Source organism: Uranotaenia lowii, chromosome 3, assembly GCF_029784155.1.
Source record: "Uranotaenia lowii strain MFRU-FL chromosome 3, ASM2978415v1, whole genome shotgun sequence".
Classification (NCBI taxonomy): domain Eukaryota; kingdom Metazoa; phylum Arthropoda; class Insecta; order Diptera; family Culicidae; genus Uranotaenia; species Uranotaenia lowii.
In genome coordinates this window covers 41,909,725-41,934,093 of record NC_073693.1, presented here as the reverse complement: position 1 = coordinate 41,934,093, position 24,369 = coordinate 41,909,725, and the positions used below count along the sequence as shown (strand labels likewise).

General features: G+C 31.8%; 1 protein-coding gene across 1 annotated transcript in view; it reads right to left on the bottom strand.

The window, feature by feature from the left end:
• LOC129756767 (supervillin) overlaps positions 1-24,369 on the bottom strand; it is a 1,054,002-nt gene that overhangs the window by 999,483 nt on the left and 30,150 nt on the right. The window lies entirely within an intron of this gene.

Below are 24,369 nucleotides of genomic sequence, written 5' to 3'. Positions count from 1 at the left end.
CTTAAATCACCCTTGGCTTGACACATTTCGATCTACGACACTATTTGACGTTTACGAATTGAAACTAACTTTGATTCTAAATTTTTAGTCAATTAATCATTCGTACAGGAACTCATAACTTGACAAACAAAAACCCTACCTTTTCAGAATGGGTTTTTTATGAGCAATTGTAACTTAATAAAAACAGAGCTTGAGACGACCCATTTTTTTTATTAAAACATCGTTTATTTAATTACAAATTTTATGCTGATATGAAATATACTTCAAGAAACCAATTTCCGACTAAATTTTACTTAATGCTCAAAACAAAATTTAAATTATTCTGAGGTGCAATGATTTTAAAAGGTAATTTCGACTTATTTGGGTACCCTAAATATGCAATATTTTTATCAGCTTTTGTTATTGAAATGACTTTTGAAAATAAGTAAAAAGTGTTCGAGAAATTTTTGCACTTTTTTTTACAAAAACTGAAAACAAAAACATATCATTTTAAATTAAAAGTTTTTAATTTGTTATCAACCTTCCTCAAGACTTCAATTAATTTTGAGTTTTGCGAAAAAAGTTATGGAAGTTTTATGTTTTTTTACTTATTCTCATTATTAAATTTTTTAAGAAGTTTTAAACAATATTGAATTTTAGATATTTTTCAAACATACATGAAATCTTTTGGCAGGTTTCAACAAATATGGTAAATTAAATTATTTTTTTTTCTACACATTCAGCAGTTTTGTCAAAAATACTTGTGATGATATCTTTCCATTTTTTAAAACGTTGAATTTTCTTTTTTTAGATCATGCATCATATTCATCATGATATTATTCCATAATTTGATGAAGAATCAGAATCAGATTTTTTCATTTTTGCAGGTTTGTTATTTAGTTAATCAGTTATCAATGTTTGATTTTACTTCAAACTGATATTTACATTTTAAAACTCCTTATCATCGAAACTAAAAGTTTTCGACCAAATTTGATAAAAAAAATCGAGTTCAAGACGCTTAAATCTACCAATGCAATAATTAAAAAAAACACCAAAATGCTGTTGCCTTGAGTCAATAAAATTATGTAAAAACATTCTGAAATGTTTTGATACACATACAACTATTTTTCATTTTCATATATTGTTTAAATTTTGAAATAAATTTACCGAATTTTAAAGTAGGTGCAGTTTTTTTTAAATTCTTTAATTACTTGCCAAATTTTTAAGTCAAACTATTTTAATTTCAGGAATAATTTTAACAAATTTGTCTTTCTTTTTTTTCATTCTGAATTTTGTGTACTTGACACATAAGCCCTTTAATCTTAATTTTTAATAAGAAAAACATTTTTTAAACCTTCGGTTCTTTTCAGGAGCCAATATTTCAATCAAAAGTGACAAAACACTTAGAGCTTGCAATTTTAAACATTTAAACCTGCGATTGAAAAGTTAAAAACATTTCAAAATTTTTTTAAATATAAAATTGGGTTTTATGAATCGATCATAATTTTTAAATTTATTCAATTATCTTAAAATCTTAAAATTAGATTAAAAAGTTTAAAAAAAGATTCGAAGCAGAAACTTTAAACTTAATTAAAATGCGAAATGTTAACCAACTTTGTATTTGCTTTGTTCTTTCAATATTTACTCCTTGTCGGTATAATTGAACTTGAAGTTATTATTTGAACTTCAAAAATGATATTTTCAAGCCGTTATCTTGACAACTGAAGGATTTTTTATAAAAAAAAAAGGTTTTATTTCTGACTTCTATCACTGGCACTTTGCTAATAATAATAAATTTATTATTCTTTTTATCAAATTTAAACTAATGTATCAACAATTGAATAAATTTTCCGAAGTTCAAAATTGGTTTTTTTTTTCAGTTATCGAAAATTCTTATTTTAAATCGCGATTAAATAGTTTTTGTCCAAATTTAAAATACTACAGCTGAATTTTTCAATCAACCCTTCAGTTGAAAAAAAAGAAAAGAATTTAAATTAAGATAAATAAAAATTAACCATCATTATCATTTTCCTATTTCGATTGCTTTAAATTTGCTTAGAAATTCAGTTGAAACAAATTACTAGTTCAGAATAAAGAACATCGCTTTGAAAAAATTATCAATAACTTACCGGAAATTTTAAACTTCCATTGTGGTATGATTTGAAAATTTTGGTTTTTTATCAGTCCAGTTTGTGTGGTGATCACGAGTGAGAAATTCCTTTCCTTTTTATTGTTTATTTTTGGTATTGTTGTTATTTTTAGCTAAATTTGAATTTTGAAAACCGCCCCCCCCCCCCCCATGGACGGGCCCTTCGCACGGGCCTGCATTCCAGCATGTGGTCACAACATTTGCAACGTTCATATCACACATTAACAAAACATACCTCTAAGTTAAGAATTTAATTTGCTACAATATGAAATCAAAAGAATTTTTCTTGAACAAATAGTTATCCAAATTTAAGCAAAAGAAATCGTAACGCGCCATTTTTTCCACTTTTCAGTTTTTAAACAAAACCGCATTTTTCTGCTCTTCTCTCCGATCAAATTTTAATGAAAATTTCAGAAAAGTATCGATTCATTACAATCAACGAATCTCTGTAGTATCCCAAGGCCCCATTTCGATAAGGATTATGGTAAAAAAAAAGATATTGTGTTCAAAAATTAGCTTCTGGTGGGTCAATTACAAAAAAAAAATGATCGTTAATCGACGCTCATATACCTATTTAAAAGCTTAATAACTGTTTTATGATAACTCTAATCGAAATGCGTTCTTCAGATGAAATATTGTCATAATTAAAGCTTAAAACATTCAAGATAAAAGACAAATCGGTTGATAAAGTTCAAATTTATTGGCGAAAAACTGTTTTTTTTTGTTCTTCCCGAACAAAATTCTATACAAACTTCAGGTTTCCAAAATGTACTCTGGCCCTAATTTTGCATGGAACCCTGTGCTAGTGCCTTCATTTTAATGTTTTGTTATACCTTCAAAAGTCTCTCCGTGGGATTTAATGTGAATACGGGGCTCGATTTGGATTTTCTAGTAATATTCTTTGAGTTTCAGTTAATTTTCATACTAAAGTACTTAAATTTCAACAACAACAATATCAATTCTAAAAAAAGGTATTTTATAATGGAAAATGAAGCTCAAGAAATAGCCATTCTAATGCTGTACAAATTATTTTTAAATAATGAAAAATAAAAATCGGTTCTCCAGTTGAGAGGCGCTTGGAATGGGTCATATTTTTACCTGTTGCTATGGTCATAAAACAGAAACTGCCCCACCCCCTCCCACCCACAATCGGAGGGATTTTTTTTTCAACAGTACAGCAATAACACTCCATGTCGCTATCTTTCTAAATAATTGCGAACGAATCGATTCCAACTACTAACGAACGAACGACCAAGCAACAAACAACAGAGCAGAATCATTCAAAAAATCATGATTATGAACACCATGATTCGATCCGATCGCAAGTTGTAACACACCGTGATCGGGGAGATTCGGGAGTTGTATCCTTCGAGATTCGTAGCTTGTCGTAAACACGCGCAACAAACCATATAGAAGATATGGGATAGCGTTGCGAGTGCACGCAACAGGATTTTTTCTGTTCTTGCATCTTCGAATCTCTGGTCACTCGTCGCTCTCTGAGATCTCTCCATGCAACATAAGCAGAACACACGGCGTCGTCTGCCAGCAGCAATTGGAACGAGTCCGAACGTTGGTCGTTCGCTGCTCAAAATCGTTAGAAGCGATTTTTTTCCATCGCTGATTTTGAGGATCTCGAGGCTTTAGAGTAATGGAAATGTTTCTACTAATATTGAATTCTTTCCTGATAAAACAAATTTGTTACATGGATTATCTTCATATCTAGACAATCGCAGAAACTTTAATAAACATGATTAATTTTTTTTTTTTTTTTTTTTCATTCAGCTCTACATTACAACAGATACGTTCATCGGGCTTCATCATTTAAATGCATAAATTATGTATTTTTTCAGCTTTCAATACTGGCGCCATCTGAGTTGTATTCATAATCACAACCGTAATCTCGTAATGTTTGGTCACGCAATTGAACTCTTACCGAACACACCTGGAATGGTTAACTCAAACATTCCGGAAAGAGAGTCACAATATAAAATAAACCAATTAGAAAGCTGTATTTTTTTTCAGAAATAGCTGCGAAATTTATTAAAAACAGTTACTTTAATCATCAATATACTATAAAATAACAAATATATTACCAAATTACTTTATTAACAGTTCATTGCTTAAGGACAGCTTGATATATGTTACGATCAAACCATTTTTTGTGCTATCAAATGTAATATTTTTTTCTGCTGCTTTCATTTAACACATTTTCTATATTGAAAATAAAACACCTCGAAAGTTTACAGATTCTAATAGGTATTAACACCTTGGTTGCTGTGGATAACCTTAATCACGTTAAATGCATGACGCTCAACAGGCATGCTTAATCTTTTTATTACTTTTTATTTAAATATTACATGCCAGCAGTCCACCAGAAGACAATCGGCCACGGATCGTGTAACGCTATAGTGTTTTTCATATTATTATTTAATCGTTTCAACACTGTACGTTTGAACTAGCTTACGTATTCTTTTTTATTTTAGCAACTTACCTTCAATTATTTAGAACTTTAATCGTTTAAAGCTATGTTGTTGGCTACATAATAAAAAGCTCATATTTTTTTTCTCCTCTATAATAGTATTTTATTTTTAAACCTTTCATGATCGATTGCTTTTCATCTATTAGTAACCCTTTAGTTTCAGCTTCACGTGCTACCAAGTATTCCAAGCAACCCCCTGGCAACTTGACAGTTCTGGCGAGTTTCGTGTGTCTGATTAAAATTCGCAGATGTCGCATGTGTACCCCTTGTTTACATACTTTTTGAGCCATGCGTATGGAAAGGGCACATCATCAAATGTGGTGCAAATCATATAAGTCGAATGAATGAAAAAAGTTTCAAACGAAATTATTACTCTCATACAATATTCTTCCTATTTATTTTTTGTAAAGGAACAGTTTTCCATAAACCGGGAAATGTTCTGCTATAATTTGAAAGTTTTGTTATTTTAAAATTTTCATATGTATCGCAGTTTATAAAAATCACATGATGATTGTTGTGGTAATGTTTTGTTTTACATTTTTTGTGTACGATCGTCATCAATAGTTTCGGTGGAAGGGGTTCTTGTCCCGAAAAACTGCCGTGTATCATTGAATTATTTTCATCAGTCCAGAAGTTTTAAACCTAATAATGGACACACAGATTTACGACTATGTGCCGTTTGCTTCGACTGAACTTTTGAAAACAGATTCACTTTACGTATAACTGAGCTTATTTTAAATTTGAATCGTTTTTTCATTTGTTGAATCAATTAAAAGAAAACATATTTCCATATGCGTCCTTCCGACATGTTAAGTCGCTTGATTTTCGATTTGACAGAACCAGAGAACCAGAAAAAACAGGCACACGCGATTTGTATGGGAAACGTCAAGTTGCCAGGGGGTTGATTCCAAGTTTCAAATGTCAACTTTAAATGCTCTAATATAAAAAAAAAAATAGTAATAAGCAGAGCTTTTATATTAGGTTTCCACTGATTATTTTTTTCTAGCTCAATTTATGATTTATAGATGTGAAGATTCTAGTTAAGCATCAAATTAACTATACTTACATGTACAACGTCGGGGCATCTATTGAAAATTAATGGCTCAACGTGTTTAATAAATTACATTACATAATTTAAATATTATTTTGTAATACCCAAATAAAATCATTTGACATTCCAGCATTGGGAAAGCAGCATTCAAATCTTTTTAATCAAACAAAATATTTCTCAGACTGATATTCTTCATCCTAGTTAGTCGAAGGTCTCATAGTTTATAAATCATTTTTCAAATGAATACTTTTGTCTTTTTCTTTTACATGTTTCGAAACCATCGTATGTGGATGATAATTTGAAATGTTTGAAACGTATATTTTGTTTTTTCGTAAAAATATATTATGTTATATTATTTTATATAAACATACATTCATCAGACATCACTTCATTGATTAATAATGATTTTTCATACTGTTTTATTCATTTAAAAATGATATTTTTCTTAAATTATAAACAAATGTTTTGATAGAATTTCTTTGTTAGGATTATGTAAGAAGTATGCATATCAACATATTAACATTGATTAAATTTAACTTCTTTTCAGCAAATATTTTAGATGATTGTTTTATTTAATATTTATTGTATTATATATTATTTCATATTTATTATACTTCATTTCATATTGTATTAAATTGTATTATATTTGGCTGGAATAAATATCAATTTCTTTTTTTGTCACTACCTCCCCCTTCGAAATTAATTTAAAAAAAACCCGAAGGGGAAAATAAATAAAAGTTAAAGTATTTTATGTAAATTTCATAAAAAAAATCAAATATCCGAAAAATTACAAGTCCAAAAAACTAAATTTTGGAAGATAAGAGTTATTGCACCTTTTGTATTCTTGATTTTAATAAATTTTTGTAAAAATATCTACTTGATTTCTAGGTTTTGTGCAGTGATATAGTATGTCATTTTGATGCATACAACATTTCGTGCAATTTATTTGTTTTTCGAATTATTTTTACTGTCCCCCCCCCCCCCCCCCCCCACCTCGCGATGTTCCAACTCCGAGTGACAAAAGGAGGATTTGAAATTTGTTCCATTATATTATATTTATATTTTATTGTATTATATAACATCATATTTTATTATTACAATATACAACATATGTCATTATTACATATTTATCTAAGCAACACGGGCAGGGGCATCTGAGTATCCTCGTTTTACAAAAGAGCGGGTTACCGTGTATGCTAGTACCGCATTGAATACTAGACGTTCCTCAATTTATGTCAAGGGAATTTGGCATGGTTGAGAAAAATAAAGTGTTTGATTACTTTTTGTAAAATAAGGACGCACTCTTTTTTCGGAAGCCTTGGCGGCGGGATTATAATTTGCATGCTATCGTGGTTAGTCTACAATATGGTTATAGCTTCTCGAGACTTTCCCCCTTTTTACCCTGGATACCGTTAGTGACTCTGCTTACGATTCCACTCCCTTAGAAGTCTCATTGAGGAGTTATTATTGTGTTGCGTGGTAACCAAGATGGACGTGTGGGTTATTTTTTTTGCCACAACCGCGGCGCTGCCGTAAACCCAAGGTGGATACAATACATACATACATACATACATGTTTATTAAAATTGATTCAGGGCATGTATATGCGGTTAAACATTGATAACGATTTTTTAAGTAAAAGGTAAAACAAAGTTTACCGGGTCAGCTAGAAGAATATAATATACTACGGATTGATAAAATCTAGTAGTAGAACGTTGAATATCTAGAGATTTTTACAATAATAATTTGATTGTGAGTGTTATAACTTTGATGTTCATTAGAGATTTCAGAGTCAAGAAGGGATAGCTTGTATTTCATATGAAGAAATAAGTGCTTTGGCGATAGACATTAAAATTCAGCTTCAGAATAGAACATACTCACTCACTCACAATTATAATTTGGAGTGATTTTTGACAAAATCAGATTCACAACAATTATATCGTCAATATTGTTTCCAGATCATTTACACAATGGTAATTAAAATTAAAAGCTATAATCTAGTTTCAGATTTGACATATAAATTTGTTATTCCAGTTGAATTAAAGAATAGTATTAACTACACAAGATAACAATATTTTTGATGAATATGTTTTAATAACTGATTTGAAAGATTTTTGCGTTAAAAACTCAAATAAATTTCAGTATTATGGCTTGTAAATTTTTTAAAATAAACCTTTTTTTCAAATGTTAGCCAAGAGGTGAGATAATGAAATGAAATGCATATTTGAATTTAGTATTCCAAAATCAGTCAAAATCAGCTCCTAAATTTTTTGCCCCTCATAAAAATGTGATAGCGTTATCAAAAATGGATGCTTCTTTTATGATTTTATAATTTCACAAGGCAACAAAATTCACAGAGGTGCAAAAAATATAAAAGCAAATTTAGAATTATTTTGAGGTGCTGATTGATAATATTTATTTTTTTCTATTAGCTCTTGTTTATTTTAGTAAATTTTGAAAAAAGTTATAAAATTATCAAACAAATGCGTGCACTTTTTAGCAAAACTGTTGAGCATCACAAATATTTTTAAAACAAAGGTTTCAACTCACGAAAAAACTTATCTCTCAAGAATCAAACTGCGAAAGATTTTCTCTTGCGGAAATATTGTTAGAGTTTTTTTTTCGTTGATTTCAATATTAACTTGACAAGATCTGAATCCGTGATTAAATGACGGAGAGTAAATTGATTAAAAATCAGCTTTCAGATTTCATACAGTTTTTTTTTCGTTTATCAGTTATCAAGGATCGATTTAAACTAAGACTGACCAATTTTAAAATTTCTATACACTATATCACCAAAATTAGAGGTGATAAGCAAAATCTGTCATTTTTTTTAATATTGGAAGACCAAATCTTCCAAACAAATTTTTAAAGCTTAGAATTTTGTTGCTGTTCCCCTGTGTTATTTCTTAAAAATCGTTTCAAAATATTGGGAGCAATGTGTTCTTGAAGCAAAAAAAATCACTTTATTCATACTTTATTTGTTGCAAAAAATTTGTAACAATTCGAAAAGAAAGGTTTATTTTTTTTTAATTCGTTTCGGATCCAAAAAATTAAAAATCTAGAAAAAGAGCTTGAAATACAAGAGCAAATCAATGAAACTAGAGTTTCTAAAGGCTCTAGAGCTCAGAATCATATTTCATTTCTTTATTTCAGAATTAATTTTAGATTTATTAAATTCTTCGACGACAATTCACAATGAAAAATGATTTGAAGAATTGATAAAAACAACATTGTATTTCCGAATCACTATAATCATAATAGAAATAAAATCAGAATGTTAAAATCAGTTTCAAATTCACAGCAATTATAAGGTCAAAAATATTAAATGTTTACTTCTTCAAACGCAAAATTAAATCATAAATTTTTATGTGGTTACCATGCGCTGATATCCAGAAGATATAGGAAAATAAATGGTTGAATAATTTCTTTAAATTTTTTGCAAATACAACTAGAGTTTCCTACCCGGGATTTTCCAGGAATAAAAAAAAACGGGAGTTCCTAAATCCCGGGAAATTCCCGGTTAAAAGATTGTCAGATTTCTCGATTCCCGGGAACGCCAAAATGGCCGAGAAATGGACACTAATGGATACTATTTTCATTTGATCAATAACATTTTTAACGAGAATTTTTTCAATGAGTTCATAAGTTGATATTTGTTTAACTCCCTAGTATACAAAATACGAAAATCATCGTTTTATCAACTTTTTTTCGGTTGTAAAGTTATAGATTAAAATTTAATCATTAAATAGTAGATTCAAGTTTTTTGAAATTTGAAATTTTTTATTGGTCGATTTTTGAAAATTTGTATAATCAAATTCCCGGCTTTTTTCAATAAAATCCGGGCAACCGGGCCGAGCCGGACTGTTCCCAAGTTTTGTATCAAATATCTAGGCAAACCTGGATAAAATCGAGCAATCTGGCAATCTAACACTAAATACTAAAGTTTACATATGCATTCGTTGGAAAAACTTTGAAAAGGCCATGGTACAGATGTAACCAACATTTGGAGGACTCAGGTTCAAATCTTTATGCATACAAAGTATAAATTTCGTAAAATTAGAGGCAATATGAAAATATTAAGATGAGGATGTATTCGTTCAGATGGTGATAAAAATAATAAACTTTTTTTCGAGATCTTATACAAAACTGACTAGAATTCTTCTCAGTTTTTACTATGGAACCTGACAGTTTCGGTAAGAACTTAACTTTTGAGATGAATAGAATGCTATGGATTCCTAAATCTGAATAAGCTTCTCAGTAATCGTCAGTCACTCAGTGTCACAGACATGTGGATCATCCCTGAAATAAATCGCATTGCAAGTCAGCTAACAAAATGTGTTCAAACAGCGCAGCGACAGAAATCGACGAACATTTGCCAACCATCGGATCACATTCATTTTCAGAAAGTAAAATTGAATCCACCTACATAAACCAACCAAAAAAGAGTACATTCAGTTTCGATTTCACTTGGAAAGAAAGCAAAAGTTGGAAGCTCCATTGTTGCGTGACCAAAAATAGATTTCGAAAAAAAATATATAGCCCATAATCATCTCTGGACATGTGTCGAGCTATCGAGCGAGCTGCTGAAAACATGTTCTGCATCATATGCAGCGAACTTACAAATTTCACACCGAAATTTAGATGAAGAGCCCCAGCCAAACGTAATCGTTATTTTGACTTTGATAGTGCATAACAGCTCGTGTTTACAACTCCTAAAAAGAAAGTAGATCGACAGAAACTACTGAATTAACAATTTTGTTGCGATCTTTATTTTAGGATCGAAAATTGTCTCAATACACATTTTTCAATTGAATTCTGTCATAAATTCAACAATTTGAGGAACTTTAACTTCAAAAGACTTCACAATTGCTTCAACCTTTACAAAAAGAAGGAATCGAATCTGGAACCGTCGAATGGGATTCGTGATCCGATAAAGAAGGAAGCAATCAGATAAATGTAGGTACTCATAAATGGAGCAATTGAGTTTTCGATTCCGGTGGTCTGGGAAACGTGAATGCGTAATATGCTGGCTGACTTGCTTTACTACGATTGAGATAAATACACACGAGATCGAAATGGCTGGTTAAGCTTCAGCTAATGATCGGGTCATGAAGAACGATCACCAATGTGAATGATCGATTGGGGTGTACTACTGATGTCGGTAGTTGGTTGCTCTCTTTAGCTTAATTGCGGAAAACAAAACCAGATATCAAAGACATGATACTATGATACAGTTAAGCTAATTACAGAAATTAAGTAGCTCATTTGATGTAGTTTAAGCAACAAAACTCTAACAAATTGAAAAAGGAATGATAAAATATAAATAAAGTTGAAATGCAAAAGGAGATAATTCAATTCATCAAAATTTAAAAAGTCGTAATGAATGAAAGCCCCAAAACTTAAAAAAAATTGGAAAAATATGAAAAAAGTCAGTTTAGAAACTTCAAAAACGTCAAAAACGTGAAAAAAACTAAAACGTCAAAAACTTCTAACGTCAAACATCAAATATGTCGAAAAAGTCAAAAAGTAAAATAGTCGAAAAGTCGAAAAGTCAAGAAATCAAAAATTCAAAAAGTGGAAAAGTCAAACACAACAAAAGTCAAAAATGTCGAAACGTCAAAATATCCAAAACGTAAAAACGTCAAAAATTTAAAAAATGTCAAAAACCTCAGAAATGTCAAAAATGTCGAAAATGTCAAAACGGAAAAATGTCAAAAAAGTCAAAACTGTCAATAATGTCAAAAATGATAAAAAATGTCAAAAATGACAATAATGACAAAAATGTCAAAAATGTTAAAAATGTCAAAAATGTCAAAAATGTCAAAAATGTCAAAAATGTCAAAAATGTCAAAAATGTCAAAAATGTCAAAAATGTCACAAATGTCAAAAATGTCAAAAATGTCAAAAATGTCACAAATGTCAAAAATGTCAAAAATGTCAAAAATGTCAAAATTGTCAAAAATGTAAAAAATGTCAAAAATGTTAAAAATGTCAAAAATGTCAAAAATGTAAAAAATGTAAAAAATGACAAAAATGTCAAAAAAGTCAAAAATGTCAAAAATGTCAAAAATGTAAAAAATGTCAAAAATGTCAAAAATGTCGAAAATGTCAAAAATGTCAAAAATGACAAAAATGTCAAAAATGTCAAAAATGTCAAAAATGTCAGAAATGTCAAAAATGACAAAAATGTCAAATATGTTAAAAATGTCAAAAATGTCAAAAACGTCAAAAATGTCAAGATTGTCAATTATGACAGAAATGACAAAAATGACAAAAATGACAAAAATGACAAAAATGTCAAATATGTTAAAAATGTCAAAAATGTCAAAAACGTCAAAAATGTCAAGATTGTCAATTATGACAGAAATGACAAAAATGACAAAAATGACAAAAATGACGAAAATGACAAAAATGACAAAAATGACAAAAATGACAAAAATGACAAAAATGACAAAAATGACAAAAATGACAAAAATGACAAAAATGACAAAAATGACAAAAATGACAAAAATGACAAAAATGACAAAAATGACAAAAATGACAAAAATGACAAAAATGACAAAAATGACAAAAATGACAAAAATGACAAAAATGACAAAAATGACAAAAATGACAAAAATGACAAAATTGACAAAAATGACAAAATTGACAAAAATGACAAAAATGACAAAAATGACAAAAATGATAAAAATGACAAAAATGACAAAAATGACAAAAATGACAAAAATGACAAAAATGACAAAAATGACAAAAATGACAAAAATGACAAAAATGACAAAAATGACAAAAATGACAAAAATTACAAAAAATTACAAAAATGACAAAAATGACAAAAATGACAAAAATGACAAAAATGTCAAAAATGACAAAAATGACAAAAATGACAAAAATGACAAAAATGACAAAAATGACAAAAATGACAAAAATGACAAAAATGACAAAAATGACAAAAATGACAAAAATGACAAAAATGACAAAAATGACAAAAATGACGAAAATGAAAAAAAGTGTCAGAAATGTCAAAAATGACAAAAATTTCAAAAAGTCGAAATGTCGAAATAACGCCAAAATTTACAAAAATGTCAAAATTTTCAGAAATTTCAGAAATATCAGAAATCTTAAAAATTACAAATATTTTAAAAATGTCAAAACTTAAAGAAGGTCTAAATAGAAAAAAAAATGTCAAAAAAATCAAGAATGTCAAAATAATCAAAACTGTCATAAATGCCAAAATGACAGAAACGTTAAAAAAGTCAAAAATGTCAAAAAAATAAAATAAAGTCAAGAATGTCAAAAAGTCAAAATGATTGAAGAAGTCAAAAAAGTCAAAAACTGAAAAGTCGAAAACGTCTCAAAGTAAAAAAGAGAAAAAAGAACAGTTAAAAATCAAAAATTTAAAAAGTAGAAGTTAAAATAATTAAAAAAAACCAAAAAACTCCGAAAAGTCAAAACAGTCAAATTTTTTACTCAAAATATTTGACTTTTCTGAGTCAAAAAAAAAATTAAAAAAAATAATAGAAAAAATTCACAAAGTCAAAAAAGTCAAAAAAGTCAAAAAAATAAAAAAAGTCAAAAAAGTAAAAAAGTCGAAAAAGTCCAAAAAGTCAAAAAAGTCGAAAAAGTCAAAAAAGTCAAAAAAGTCAAAAAAGTCAAAAAAGTCAAAAAAGTTAAAAAAAAGTAAAAAGTCAAAAAAGTCAAAAATAAAAACACTCAAAAAAGTAAAAAAAGTCAAAAAAGTCGAAAAAAGTCAAAAAGTCAAAAAAGTCAAATACGTCAAAAAAGTCAAAAAAACTTAAAAAGTCTAAAAAGTTAAAAAAGATAAAAAAAAGGTCAAAAAAGCCAAAAACAAGTAAAAAAAAATATTCTGAAAACCTCTTAAATAAAGACGTCAAACTAGCCAAAAATGTCAAACGTTAAAAACATTAAAAACGTCAAGAACAACAGAAACGTCAAAAATTCAAACGACTAAAAAAATAACAGCTTAATAGCTCTAAAATTTAATGAAAAAAATTTGATAGGTTGAAAAGTCTATAAGACAGAATCCAAAACGTCGAAATGGTTAAAAAGGAAAAATTTGCGGAAGGTTTACACTTTTTGAGTTTTTTCTGAAAGCTTAGATGCTTACCATATTAATTTCGGGTTACATCAGCTTCATTTTCAGGAAGTTATGAAACATCGGTTAGGCAAATATTGAAGAAAGCGACACAATCGTCTTCTTATGTATCTATCTCGTGAAACTTATTGATTCGTAAACATTACCTCAGTGCAGTCCGATGTCAGTCCCCGCTAAGCGATGCATACATTTACTGCACTCTGTCAGGAAAATAAACTTGCAACAAAGTGCATGTTGATTTAAGAAGTAAGAAGATAAAAACACCCGAAGGCAAACGATGGAGACGATTATATTACTGTCTCATGACAGCCCATTATGAAGGTGTAGTCCTACATTCGCTAAAAGCTTGCGGGCGAGCCCTTTTTCGGCGACCTACCTTCGATTACCGCACATCGAAGCCGAAGCTAAAAAATGGCGACAAACAACGGCGATTATATTACCGATACTTTGCCGCTATTATCGGCCCCGAGTTAATACATTTCAAGACGTTGAACGAGAAAGAGGTTGAATCTGAGAGGTACAAAAAAAAAACAATTTGTGACTGGAGAAAGTACAATGGTGCATAATGTGGGTCCCATTGCATGAATATGAATTGTTTGCAAATGATCGATCGAGCACGTGGAGCCTGTTTTGATTTTATTTATGCAAAAAAAAACCGTTACAATCGATGAGTATTTGTAAGCTGATCGAAGCATGACTTTTCATGACTAAAGAACCCCCCAAATTAGTACATACTGATGATTCTGTAGCAAATTTGCTCAATCTAAGTCACTTAAAGATCGCGCCTTAAATTGAATAAAAATCGGATGACGGATTTAAGTGATCTTAAATTTGACATTTGTCCAAATCCTAAACAAAAGATTCAATTTGACAGAAAGGTTTATGGGAATCATAAAAATGATTAAAACAGTGTGTCTTCCTAATTAAATTTATCTCATCGTTTAGTCAATGAAAACAGATCTCCGAGATGAAAGATGGTGTTGATCTTCTCCATTTCAGCAGTCGCACTCCATTTTTGACAGAAGGTAGTTTTTATTACAACAATGTCCATCAAACAGACGACTGTCAACGGATGGAGTTGTCATCAAGCGACATTTGTCACGCCATCTATCTTCATCCATCCGGTAAGCGACGAAACATCAGTCTGCTAGTGTGCTTGAACACGCTAGTTCGTAAACAAACAATTAGTTGTAATAAATTTTCATCAAACGGTGAGATGCGGCTTCTTTAAAGTTTGTTTTGTCTTTGTTTTGAGAAACCTCCCAAACTCCTAATAGCGTCAAGCTTTGTACTAGTTCATGGTTTCTCGATCCGCTTTTAGTAGATTTGTGTCAATGGAAGTTTGTAAAGCGTAAAGTGACTAACTGAGCCTCTTAAAGAGGCTAACGAATTCACACCTTTTCTTATCTGTTAGTTGATGTGGATTATGTGTCATGTTGTGTTGTTTGACCAAAAATATTAACGAAAGATATTTTTCCTTCGTTTCGTGAAATTGTGAACAGGGCCAAAACAAATCAAATTTTTAATGATTATTTACACAAACCTTTCATAGCAGGTTATTTTCATCTAAAATCCATCTTATGCAATTTTTTTGATTTTCCATTTGAAATAGGATTGGTAATTCAAATCGTTAAAGGAATTTTTGACGGTTGTCGAAGGATATGTGAAACACTACGTAAAGTATTTTGAAGCTTTTAGATTGCATTGTGTATAAAGATTTAGGTGAAAATCAACCAAATTTTGCACACTTTCTCATTGATGTGTATTGTTTACATGCTGTCAAACTCAAAGTCATGTTTTTCGATTCAACGAAAATAGAGGTGAACAAACGCGAGTCGAGAGACCAAATTCTTTCCAAACACTTGGAATTTCTTGACCTGCCGCACCGGCAGTTGGGAAAATGTTGGACATTCACCATTCAATCGTCTCCAGAGTGTTGAAGCGGTTAACGCTGGACGATGGCAAATGAGCTGGAAGAAAACCGGGACCGGAGAACAAAAAGACGGAGGGAAAGGAGAAGCAGGTGATTAAAGCAAATCCTAATCTCGTTTGGCAGGCCATCTGCTCTTGCGGACTGAGGAGTGAGCCTTTCGTGACAAAGGGCACAGTAAATGGCGAGATCTTCAAATCTTATAGTGACTCGAGAAGCGCCTTTTGCCGTTTTTGCTGCAGCACGACGAAGCTCCACTATTTTGGCTAGATTTCATGCCACTATTCTCAAAGCGTCCTGGAGTGGTATGAGGCCAATTCTGTCTATTTTGTTCCAAAGGACATGAATCGCCAAACTGTCCGGAGCTGCGCCCGGACGAGCAGTACTGGGCAATCATGAAGCGGGATCTTCGGAAGAGCAAGAAGACAGTCAAAGATGAGAAGGACATGTTAAGAATATGAAAAAAAAAAACTGAGAAACTGAAACCTCATGACACTGTACAGACTTTCATGGAGGGTTCAGTGCACTACTGAAGGGTTAATCCTTCCTAGAGTAAGGTTGCCAGATTGTCCGGTTCTATTCGGGTTTGTCCGGATATTTAATGTAAAATTTGGGAACAGTCCTGTTAGGCCCGGTTGCCCGGATTTAATTGAAAAATTCCCGGATTTTGCCCGAATTTATTCACTTTATTTGACAAATAAAAATAAAAACAAATTGTGTTGTAAAAATTATATATTTACGCCTCGAAAAACGAATCTTTTGAGCAAGTTTTATAAAAAGAATCATGAAAGGTTTTTTGAAAGCCTTAAATACGATTTAAAATCTATCGATAAATTTAATTAAAATAAGTTTTTTCGAGTTTTTTGCTTTATTCTTGTTTGGTTATTTCTGGTTTTTGACCAAAAGCCCGGATATTGATCGGATTTTTGGACAAAAATTTTGAAATTAAATACCTGAACTTTTCCGGTCCGGATACGTGATGAAAAAATTCTGGCAACCTTAATCTAAAGTTTCTAATGTAGAAAACTACAACTCCAGAAATCAGTAGCAAATTTAAGAACAGCTCAGCATTGAAATAAGAAAAACGCATGGCAAATAAAACTTCATAAATATATTAGAGTTTGAGCGTTCAGATTAAACAAAAAATTAACAATTCTGATTTCAAAAATATGAAGTAAACATCTGATTTCTGTTTGAAAAGTACGACAAACATGATGAGAATCCAAAGCCCAATTGAATAAAAGAAATCAGTTTTAAAATTGATTTTCTAATAGAATGAAATGAATTGTTAGGAATCGAAAGATCCAAAACAAACTACAGTTTTCAGTCTACGCAACAAAATATGAATTCTGCATCAATAATCGGAAGTTTAATTTTAAAACTACAGAAAAGAAAGAAACTTTTGATATGGTATTGTTTTTTGATAGCATTCGCGCCTCTCAACCAGAAGGGCGACGTTCGAATCTTCTGTCTTGACCTAAACTTTTCAAGAATTATAACGTCAATCTATTCAGCGGAACAATTGTCTAATTCTGCTCGAAACCACCCAAGCAACCAAAAGTCACATTAATGAAGGCATCGAAAGTTACATATTGGATGACAAAGAGAATCAACAGCCTCAATAAGTAATTTGGTAATTGAGTGACCATTCTTATGCGATATATGTAGGAAATGTAGGAAAGAAGGAATTGAGCAATTTGTCAAGTTTGGAATCCGGCGCGTGACATCATGCTGGAACCGATACAGAACACAGTAAATAATCAAGAGAAGGTGATATGAACTGAAAAGAGAGATTTTTTGCACATTTTGCGATTTTTTGGAAGCTGAATTAAGAGGCCGCTAGAAGCTGAATAGAAGATCATTGAGACTTGTTTTGGATCTTGAAAGTATCAATAAGAATTTAAATTTTGAGCTGCATAGAACGTGCTTCATATCAATAATGAGGCTGAGTAAGCATTTTTGTACCTGTTTTATGGGACTTTTGGTTGCTTGGACATGATCCTCTGAATTATAGGAAAACTGTTTAGAATGACACTTTGGACTAACTGGCAAGTAATTTGTTTTATTTCTCCCCGAAAAAAGTCGATGAAAACAACAAACAATTCATCGCGGCGATTATACCAGTTAATCAATTCTTCTACAAAGTGCGTCAGGTGTTTAGCCGTCCACACGAAAAAGCGGAGTTGCTGGAGGCCGTGCTGGAGGAACAGTTCTTCCAGAAGGATCCTGTAGTCAATGTTCGGAAAATTGCTCAAGAAAAGCAATCAGGATTCGTTTCAAGCTAGAATACTTACACCTCCGAGTGCTGTGATACGCACGTGGTGAACGTATCCGTTGAATATTTGTCGAACATCAACACTAACTAGATACATAAAAAAATACCATGTCCCATCAGGGGCTACCGTTTTTATTCGTCACGTGGCTTTTCAAATGTGATCGACATACTTTTTTTTTTTTTTATTTTTTTTTTTAAATATGTCTTTATTTGTATCAAATCATGATTACACTTATATTACATTATTGCATTAAACTAGGTGTTCAGCTCAATAATGAACTGTTCATAGCCCTATAAGTAACTAGATTATAAAAATTTATTTATAAGATTTAAATTTGCTGAGCGCAATCAAGTTTTTAATGTAGGAGAACATCCTGTAATAGCAAAAATATTTTATACTTAAAACTAAACACTATCTTAAAATTAAACTAAACATAAAGAGAACGAATCTCTGCGATGGAAGACTGCATCGATTTGCCTCTGAAGTTGGAGATGATTTTGTTGGCCATCTCTTCGATAGATTCAATGCCTGCAATCCGATGAAGATCTTCGGTGCTGTGCCAAGGTGGAAGCCGCAAAATCATTTTCAGAACTTTGTTCTGAATCCTCTGGATGGCTTTCTTCCTCGTCGCGCAGCAGCTAGACCAAATCGGAACTGCATACATGATCGCTGGTCGGAAAACTTGTTTGTAGATGAGCATCTTATTTCGCAGACACAACCGGGATTTCCTGTTGATGAGAGAATAAAGAGATTTAGTGTATTTATTACATTTAGATTGAATATCTTCAATGTGATTTTTAAAAGTAAGATTCCGATCAAGTGTAAGTCCCAAGTACTTCACGTGATCAGACCATTCTAATGAAACCCCATTAAAAGTTATGGAATGATTTTCATTAGGTTTTAAAAAATTTGCTCTTGGCTTATGGGGAAATAAAATAAGTTGAGTTTTGGAAGCGTTAGGAGAAATTTTCCACATTTTCAAGTAATTCAAAAAGGAATTTAAATTTTGTTGCAATCTACTGCGTACCACCCGTAAATTTCGACCTTTTGCTGAAAGCAAAGTATCATCAGCAAATAATCTTCTACCTTTTCCTTCTGGTACATCAGGAAGATCAGAAGTAAAAATATTGTATAAAATTGGCCCAAGTATACTGCCTTGAGGGACACCAGCTCTAATGGGTGTCCTTTCAGAGCATGAATTTTGATAGCTTACTTGTAAGGTTCGGCTAGTCAAATAATTTTGAATAATTTTGGTGAGATATACAGGAAAATCAAATCGAGCTAATTTAGCTACTAAACCTTTGTGCCAAACACTGTCAAAAGCTTTTTCAATATCAAGAAGAGCAACACCAGTTGAATAACCTTCAGATTTGTTAGCGTTAATCATATTAGTTACACTCAAAAGTTGATGTGTAGTAGAATGTCCATGACGAAAACCAAATTGTTCATCAGGGAAAATGGAATTCTGATTAATGTGAATCATCATTCTATTCAAAATAACTCTCTCAAATAGTTTACTTAAAGATGGAAGCAAACTAATTGGTCGATAACTTGAAGGCTCTGAAGCACTTTTTCCAGGTTTCAAAATTGGAGTTACTTTGGCATTTTTCCATTTATTGGGAAAATAGGCCAAGTGAAAACATTTGTTGAAAATTTTAACTAAAAAATTTAAAGTGCTTTCAGGCAACTTTTTAAGAAGAATATAGAAAATCCCATCTTCCCCTGGAGCTTTCATATTTTTAAATTTTTTGAAAATCAATTTAAGTTCATCAATATTTGTCTCACAAGAACTTTCAAACACATTTTGCTTAGAAAGAATATCATCAAATTCTAGGGAAATTTGAGCATCAATTGAACTTACAACGTTTAAATTAAAATCATGAGCAGACTCAAATTGTTGGGCTAATTTTTGAGCCTTTTCTGAATTAGTTAAAAGAAGTTTATCCCCATCTTTCAAAGTAGGAATTGGCTTCTGGGGCTTTTTCAAAATTTTAGTTAATTTCCAAAATGGCTTTGAGTAGGGTTTTATGTCCTCTACTGCTTTAGCAAAATTTTCATTACGAATGAAATTTAAACGACGTTTGATCTCTTTTTGAAGGTCGCAATAAATTAATTTCAAATAAGGATCTCTAGTACGTTGATATTGGCGTCGACGAATGTTTTTCAGTCGTATCAAAAACTGAAGATCATCATCAATTAAAGGTTGATTGAATTTATGTTTAACTTTAGGTATTGAAGCGGCTTTAGCATTGACTATTGCAGTTGTCAAATTTTCTACAGCCAAATCAATATCTTCTATTGAATTCAGTGGACGTTTACATCTAAATTACGTTCAATAAAATTCATATATCGCTCCCAGTTAGCCTTTTGAAAGTTAAAAGTTGATTTTAAAGGGTTTTCAATGGGACTTTGGGATAAAGAAAATGTTACTGGAAGGTGGTCTGAATCGAGGTCCGCATGAGTAACTAATTGACTACAATGCTCGCCTAAATCCGTTAGAACCAAATCAATTGTGGAGGGATTTCTAATTGAAGAAAAACAAGTATGCCCATTAGGATATTCAACAGTATAATAACCTGCAGAGCAGTCATTAAACAAAATATTCCCATTTGAATTTGATGAAATATTATTCCAAGATCGGTGTTTTGCATTAAAGTCACCAATAATAAAAAATTTAGATTTATTTCTGGTGAGTTTTTGTAAATCTCCCTTCAAAAAATTTTTCTGTTCACCGCTACATTGAAAAGGCAAATATGCGGCAACAATTATAATTTTCCCCATAGAAGTTTCTAATTCAATTCCAATTGTTTCTAAGACTTTTGTATTGAAAGAAGGAAGAAGTCTAAATTTGAGACGACTATTGATGACAATAGCTACACCCCCACCTTGTCGATCAAGTCGATCATTTCGTAAAATTTTAAAGAAAGCATTGCTTTTCAAGTTATTGTCTGGCTTTAAAAAAGTTTCAGTGATGGCAGCAATATGTATGTTTTGAGTTTTCAAAAATAAAAAGAACTCGTCTTGGTTAGCCAGCAAAGATCTAGCGTTCCAATTCATAATATTTAAACATCTATTTGGATCCATGAGGGAATCGTAAAGTCATAATAATTTTGTTAGCATAATTAAAAGAAGTTTGGAAAGCTTCAAACATTGAATTTGCTTTCAACATAAGTTGCATCATTTCCATTAAATTTTGATGCAAAAATTTTAATTTTTCCTCAGTAATCTCACCCAAATCAACAAAATTGTTAGAATCAGAAGAGGAAGGAGAAGAAAAAGTATTTGAATTTCGGGGATTTTCCCAAGCCTTCGCATGAACGTTGAGACTTGGTTTTTTCCCATTTTTATTAGTTAAACCTGAAGAGGGCAACCCATTTTCAACCACCTCTGAGAACGATAAACAACGAGTCTGGGGCGCAGAATCAGCCCAGGTAACATTAAAATCACTTCGGGTATTACCCAGCCGTGATTCCAATGTAGACCGAGGCTGAATGCGAACAGGCAGGTTGTTTGCCGGCCCGACGTGTGAAGACGAAAAAGAGGAAGGAGGAGAAGAAACTTTTCTGGAAACTTTGGGATTTTTCCTAGAAGCAATAATTTTTGCCCTGATGGGACAGTCTAGCGAATTCGAGGAATGGTTACCTGCGCAATTTGCACACTTAAAAAATTCTGTTTTTGGCTTATCACCACCAAAAAGGCATTTAGATTTTTCATGATCGAATGAGTCACAAAACATGCATCTGGCATTCATTCTACAATTTTTAGTGCCATGACAAAAAGCTTGACAACGACGACATTGCGTAATATTTTGAAGAAAATTGGTAGAAGATTTACGAAAAGGTTCGAATTTGACTCGACAATGAAACATAAGACGAGCCTTTTCAAGAATTTGCAAATTATTAACCTGATCCTTTTTAAAATGGATCAAATAAAGTTCAGGAGCAAAACCAACACTACTGATATTATTCGTGTTGGTTCTTTTCCTCATTTGAATTACTTGAATTGGAGAAAAACCTAACAAAGAATTTAATTCAGCTGTGATCTCATCCGGTGTCTGATCGCCAGTGAAACCACGAAGTACAACTTTAAATGGACGATCACTTCTAGTGTCGTACGTAAAAAATTGGTGTTTTTTATTATTCAAATAATTTAAAATTTTTTGAAAATCATTAAAAGATTCCGCCAATATACGAGCAGTTCCCCTTCGACCGATCTGAAAAGAAATCTTCACATCCTTGACGGAAGTGACGATTTCTTTTCGAAAGGCATTGAAGTCAGGAATCGTGACCGTTATTGGTGGAATCTTTTCGTTTTTAAGAGTATAAGAAGAAGAAGAAGGTTTCTTAGTACTCTTATCAGAATTAAATATGAATATTTCCTCATCACCGATGTTATGAAGGACATCGAATGAATTGGAAATTTCAACTTTTTTGGCAGATGGCCCTGGATTAGGTTCAGCAATCCGTTTTCTTCCGGCCCTTGAGCCGGCCGAAGACTTCCCCATGCTGGAAAGAAAAGAGAAAATATGAATAAAAGATAATGAAAATAATTTTAGCACTGAAAAGTGCTGATTGAAATACAGGTAAGGAAAAAATAAATAATGTAAAATGTTCCTGCAGGTACACAGCAACGATACGATGCTCCGGCGTACGTGTTGACGGCTCAACGGTACAGATGGAAGTGATCGACATACTTGATGATAAGTTTTGAACGTCGTTCCCAGTTCCCACAATCATTCAATAACGCCTATCCTCGCATCATTGTTGATAATGTTCGTTATTGATAGACGATCATGAATGTCTCAGAAGGAAAATCTGAAGGAATACCAGGACCATATGTTGAAAAAAGCCGTATCACATGCTGGACAGTTCATTACGGTTACTTAGTAATGATTTTGTTCTTCTACGCAGAGCGAAAAATTAAAAATCATGTTGTTACCTTTACGCATCGCTCAGAACTGATACACATCAGTTGTGATCCTAGAAGGTTGAAAACCATCAAGAAAGGCAATCACCATCGAAACGTTCGTTGCTGATAGTCTGCGTCCTTCTTTACCATATCATGTTTTGCGGGAATGTTTCAAATACAGAAGCGTCGTTGTCATGCATGATTGTTTATATAATTTGGTTGAAGAAGAAAAAATTGACTCCTTCGATTTTTTTGCTCTGAATGCAGTAACACATGGCTGATCGAAAATGATTGATTTTCGGAACATTGCCTGTAGTGATAAAAATATCCAATTGCTGATTTCTAAGGATTTGAAGGCGCTGCCAATAGAGCTCCTTTTTATAGAAATACAATGCGTGTAAATAAATCCTATGCATTCATAATCTGTATTGCTTATCCTTTTAATTTTCTTGCACGATTAGCATTTTGAAAAAACCCGAATGTACAGGAAACCAATTCAGAATTTCCTACAAATCTCGGGAGGAAAGCGTTTCGAACACACAGGACAATTTGACAGTTGTTTTCCTGAGCTATTTTGCTGTCCTGAGATTGTCCTGTTATTTTCAGCTGTTGAAAATACAGGACAAAATCGTCCCGACCACAGGAGAAAGATTAAAAGTGTGTACGTCAATATTTTCAGAACTATAGAACTATTAAATTGTCCCGTTTGATTTCCTGTTAAAAAGTGCTAGAAACATACTTTTTCGAACCTCGGAGGTATAATAAATTGCATTAATTTTTTTTCAACTTTGATGTCATACTTTGTTATATTCACTTTTTCCTGTGACCTTATATACTCAAACAAACTTCATATTTATTTAAGTTGCTCGGAAAATTTCTGGGCGATTTGATGCATTATGTTATACTGAAGTGTATTTATTAGGAAATGGTGTGCAATGAAAAAATGCATAAAAGTTTGAGTTTGAGTACAACCCAGCAAACATGAAATCGTATCAGAAATGATAACTTTAGTCGTTTACAATGATGTTGCGAATCGCAATTAAAACTGCATAGTCGAAAGATCGTATAAAATGTCGTCTGAAGTCAGTTTAAATCGGATATGATAGAAAGTCTACCACCATGTTTGTAAATTTTGAAATGATTCTGTGATTTCGGAAACCTTGCCCACGAGGCGCTTGATACGGGATTAAGAATTCAGTTGGAATTCTCCAGTTAGAAGGACCAGGCGCCAGGCAACATGATCCGTGTTGGGAAGTTTTCGGAGGTCTCCCTAGCGAATCACTCGGATTTGTGGTGATAGAGCTAAAGGCTACAATATAAACTTTATTATCACGATTTTGTGAAGTAATTAATCCTACTTACATTAAGTAACCTCAATAGTAATTTGATCCCAACAACTGTATGTGTCACTCACAACAATCAAAACTGTAAGGGGATAATATTTAATAAACTTCATTTTATAATACTAAATTCTAGACTCAC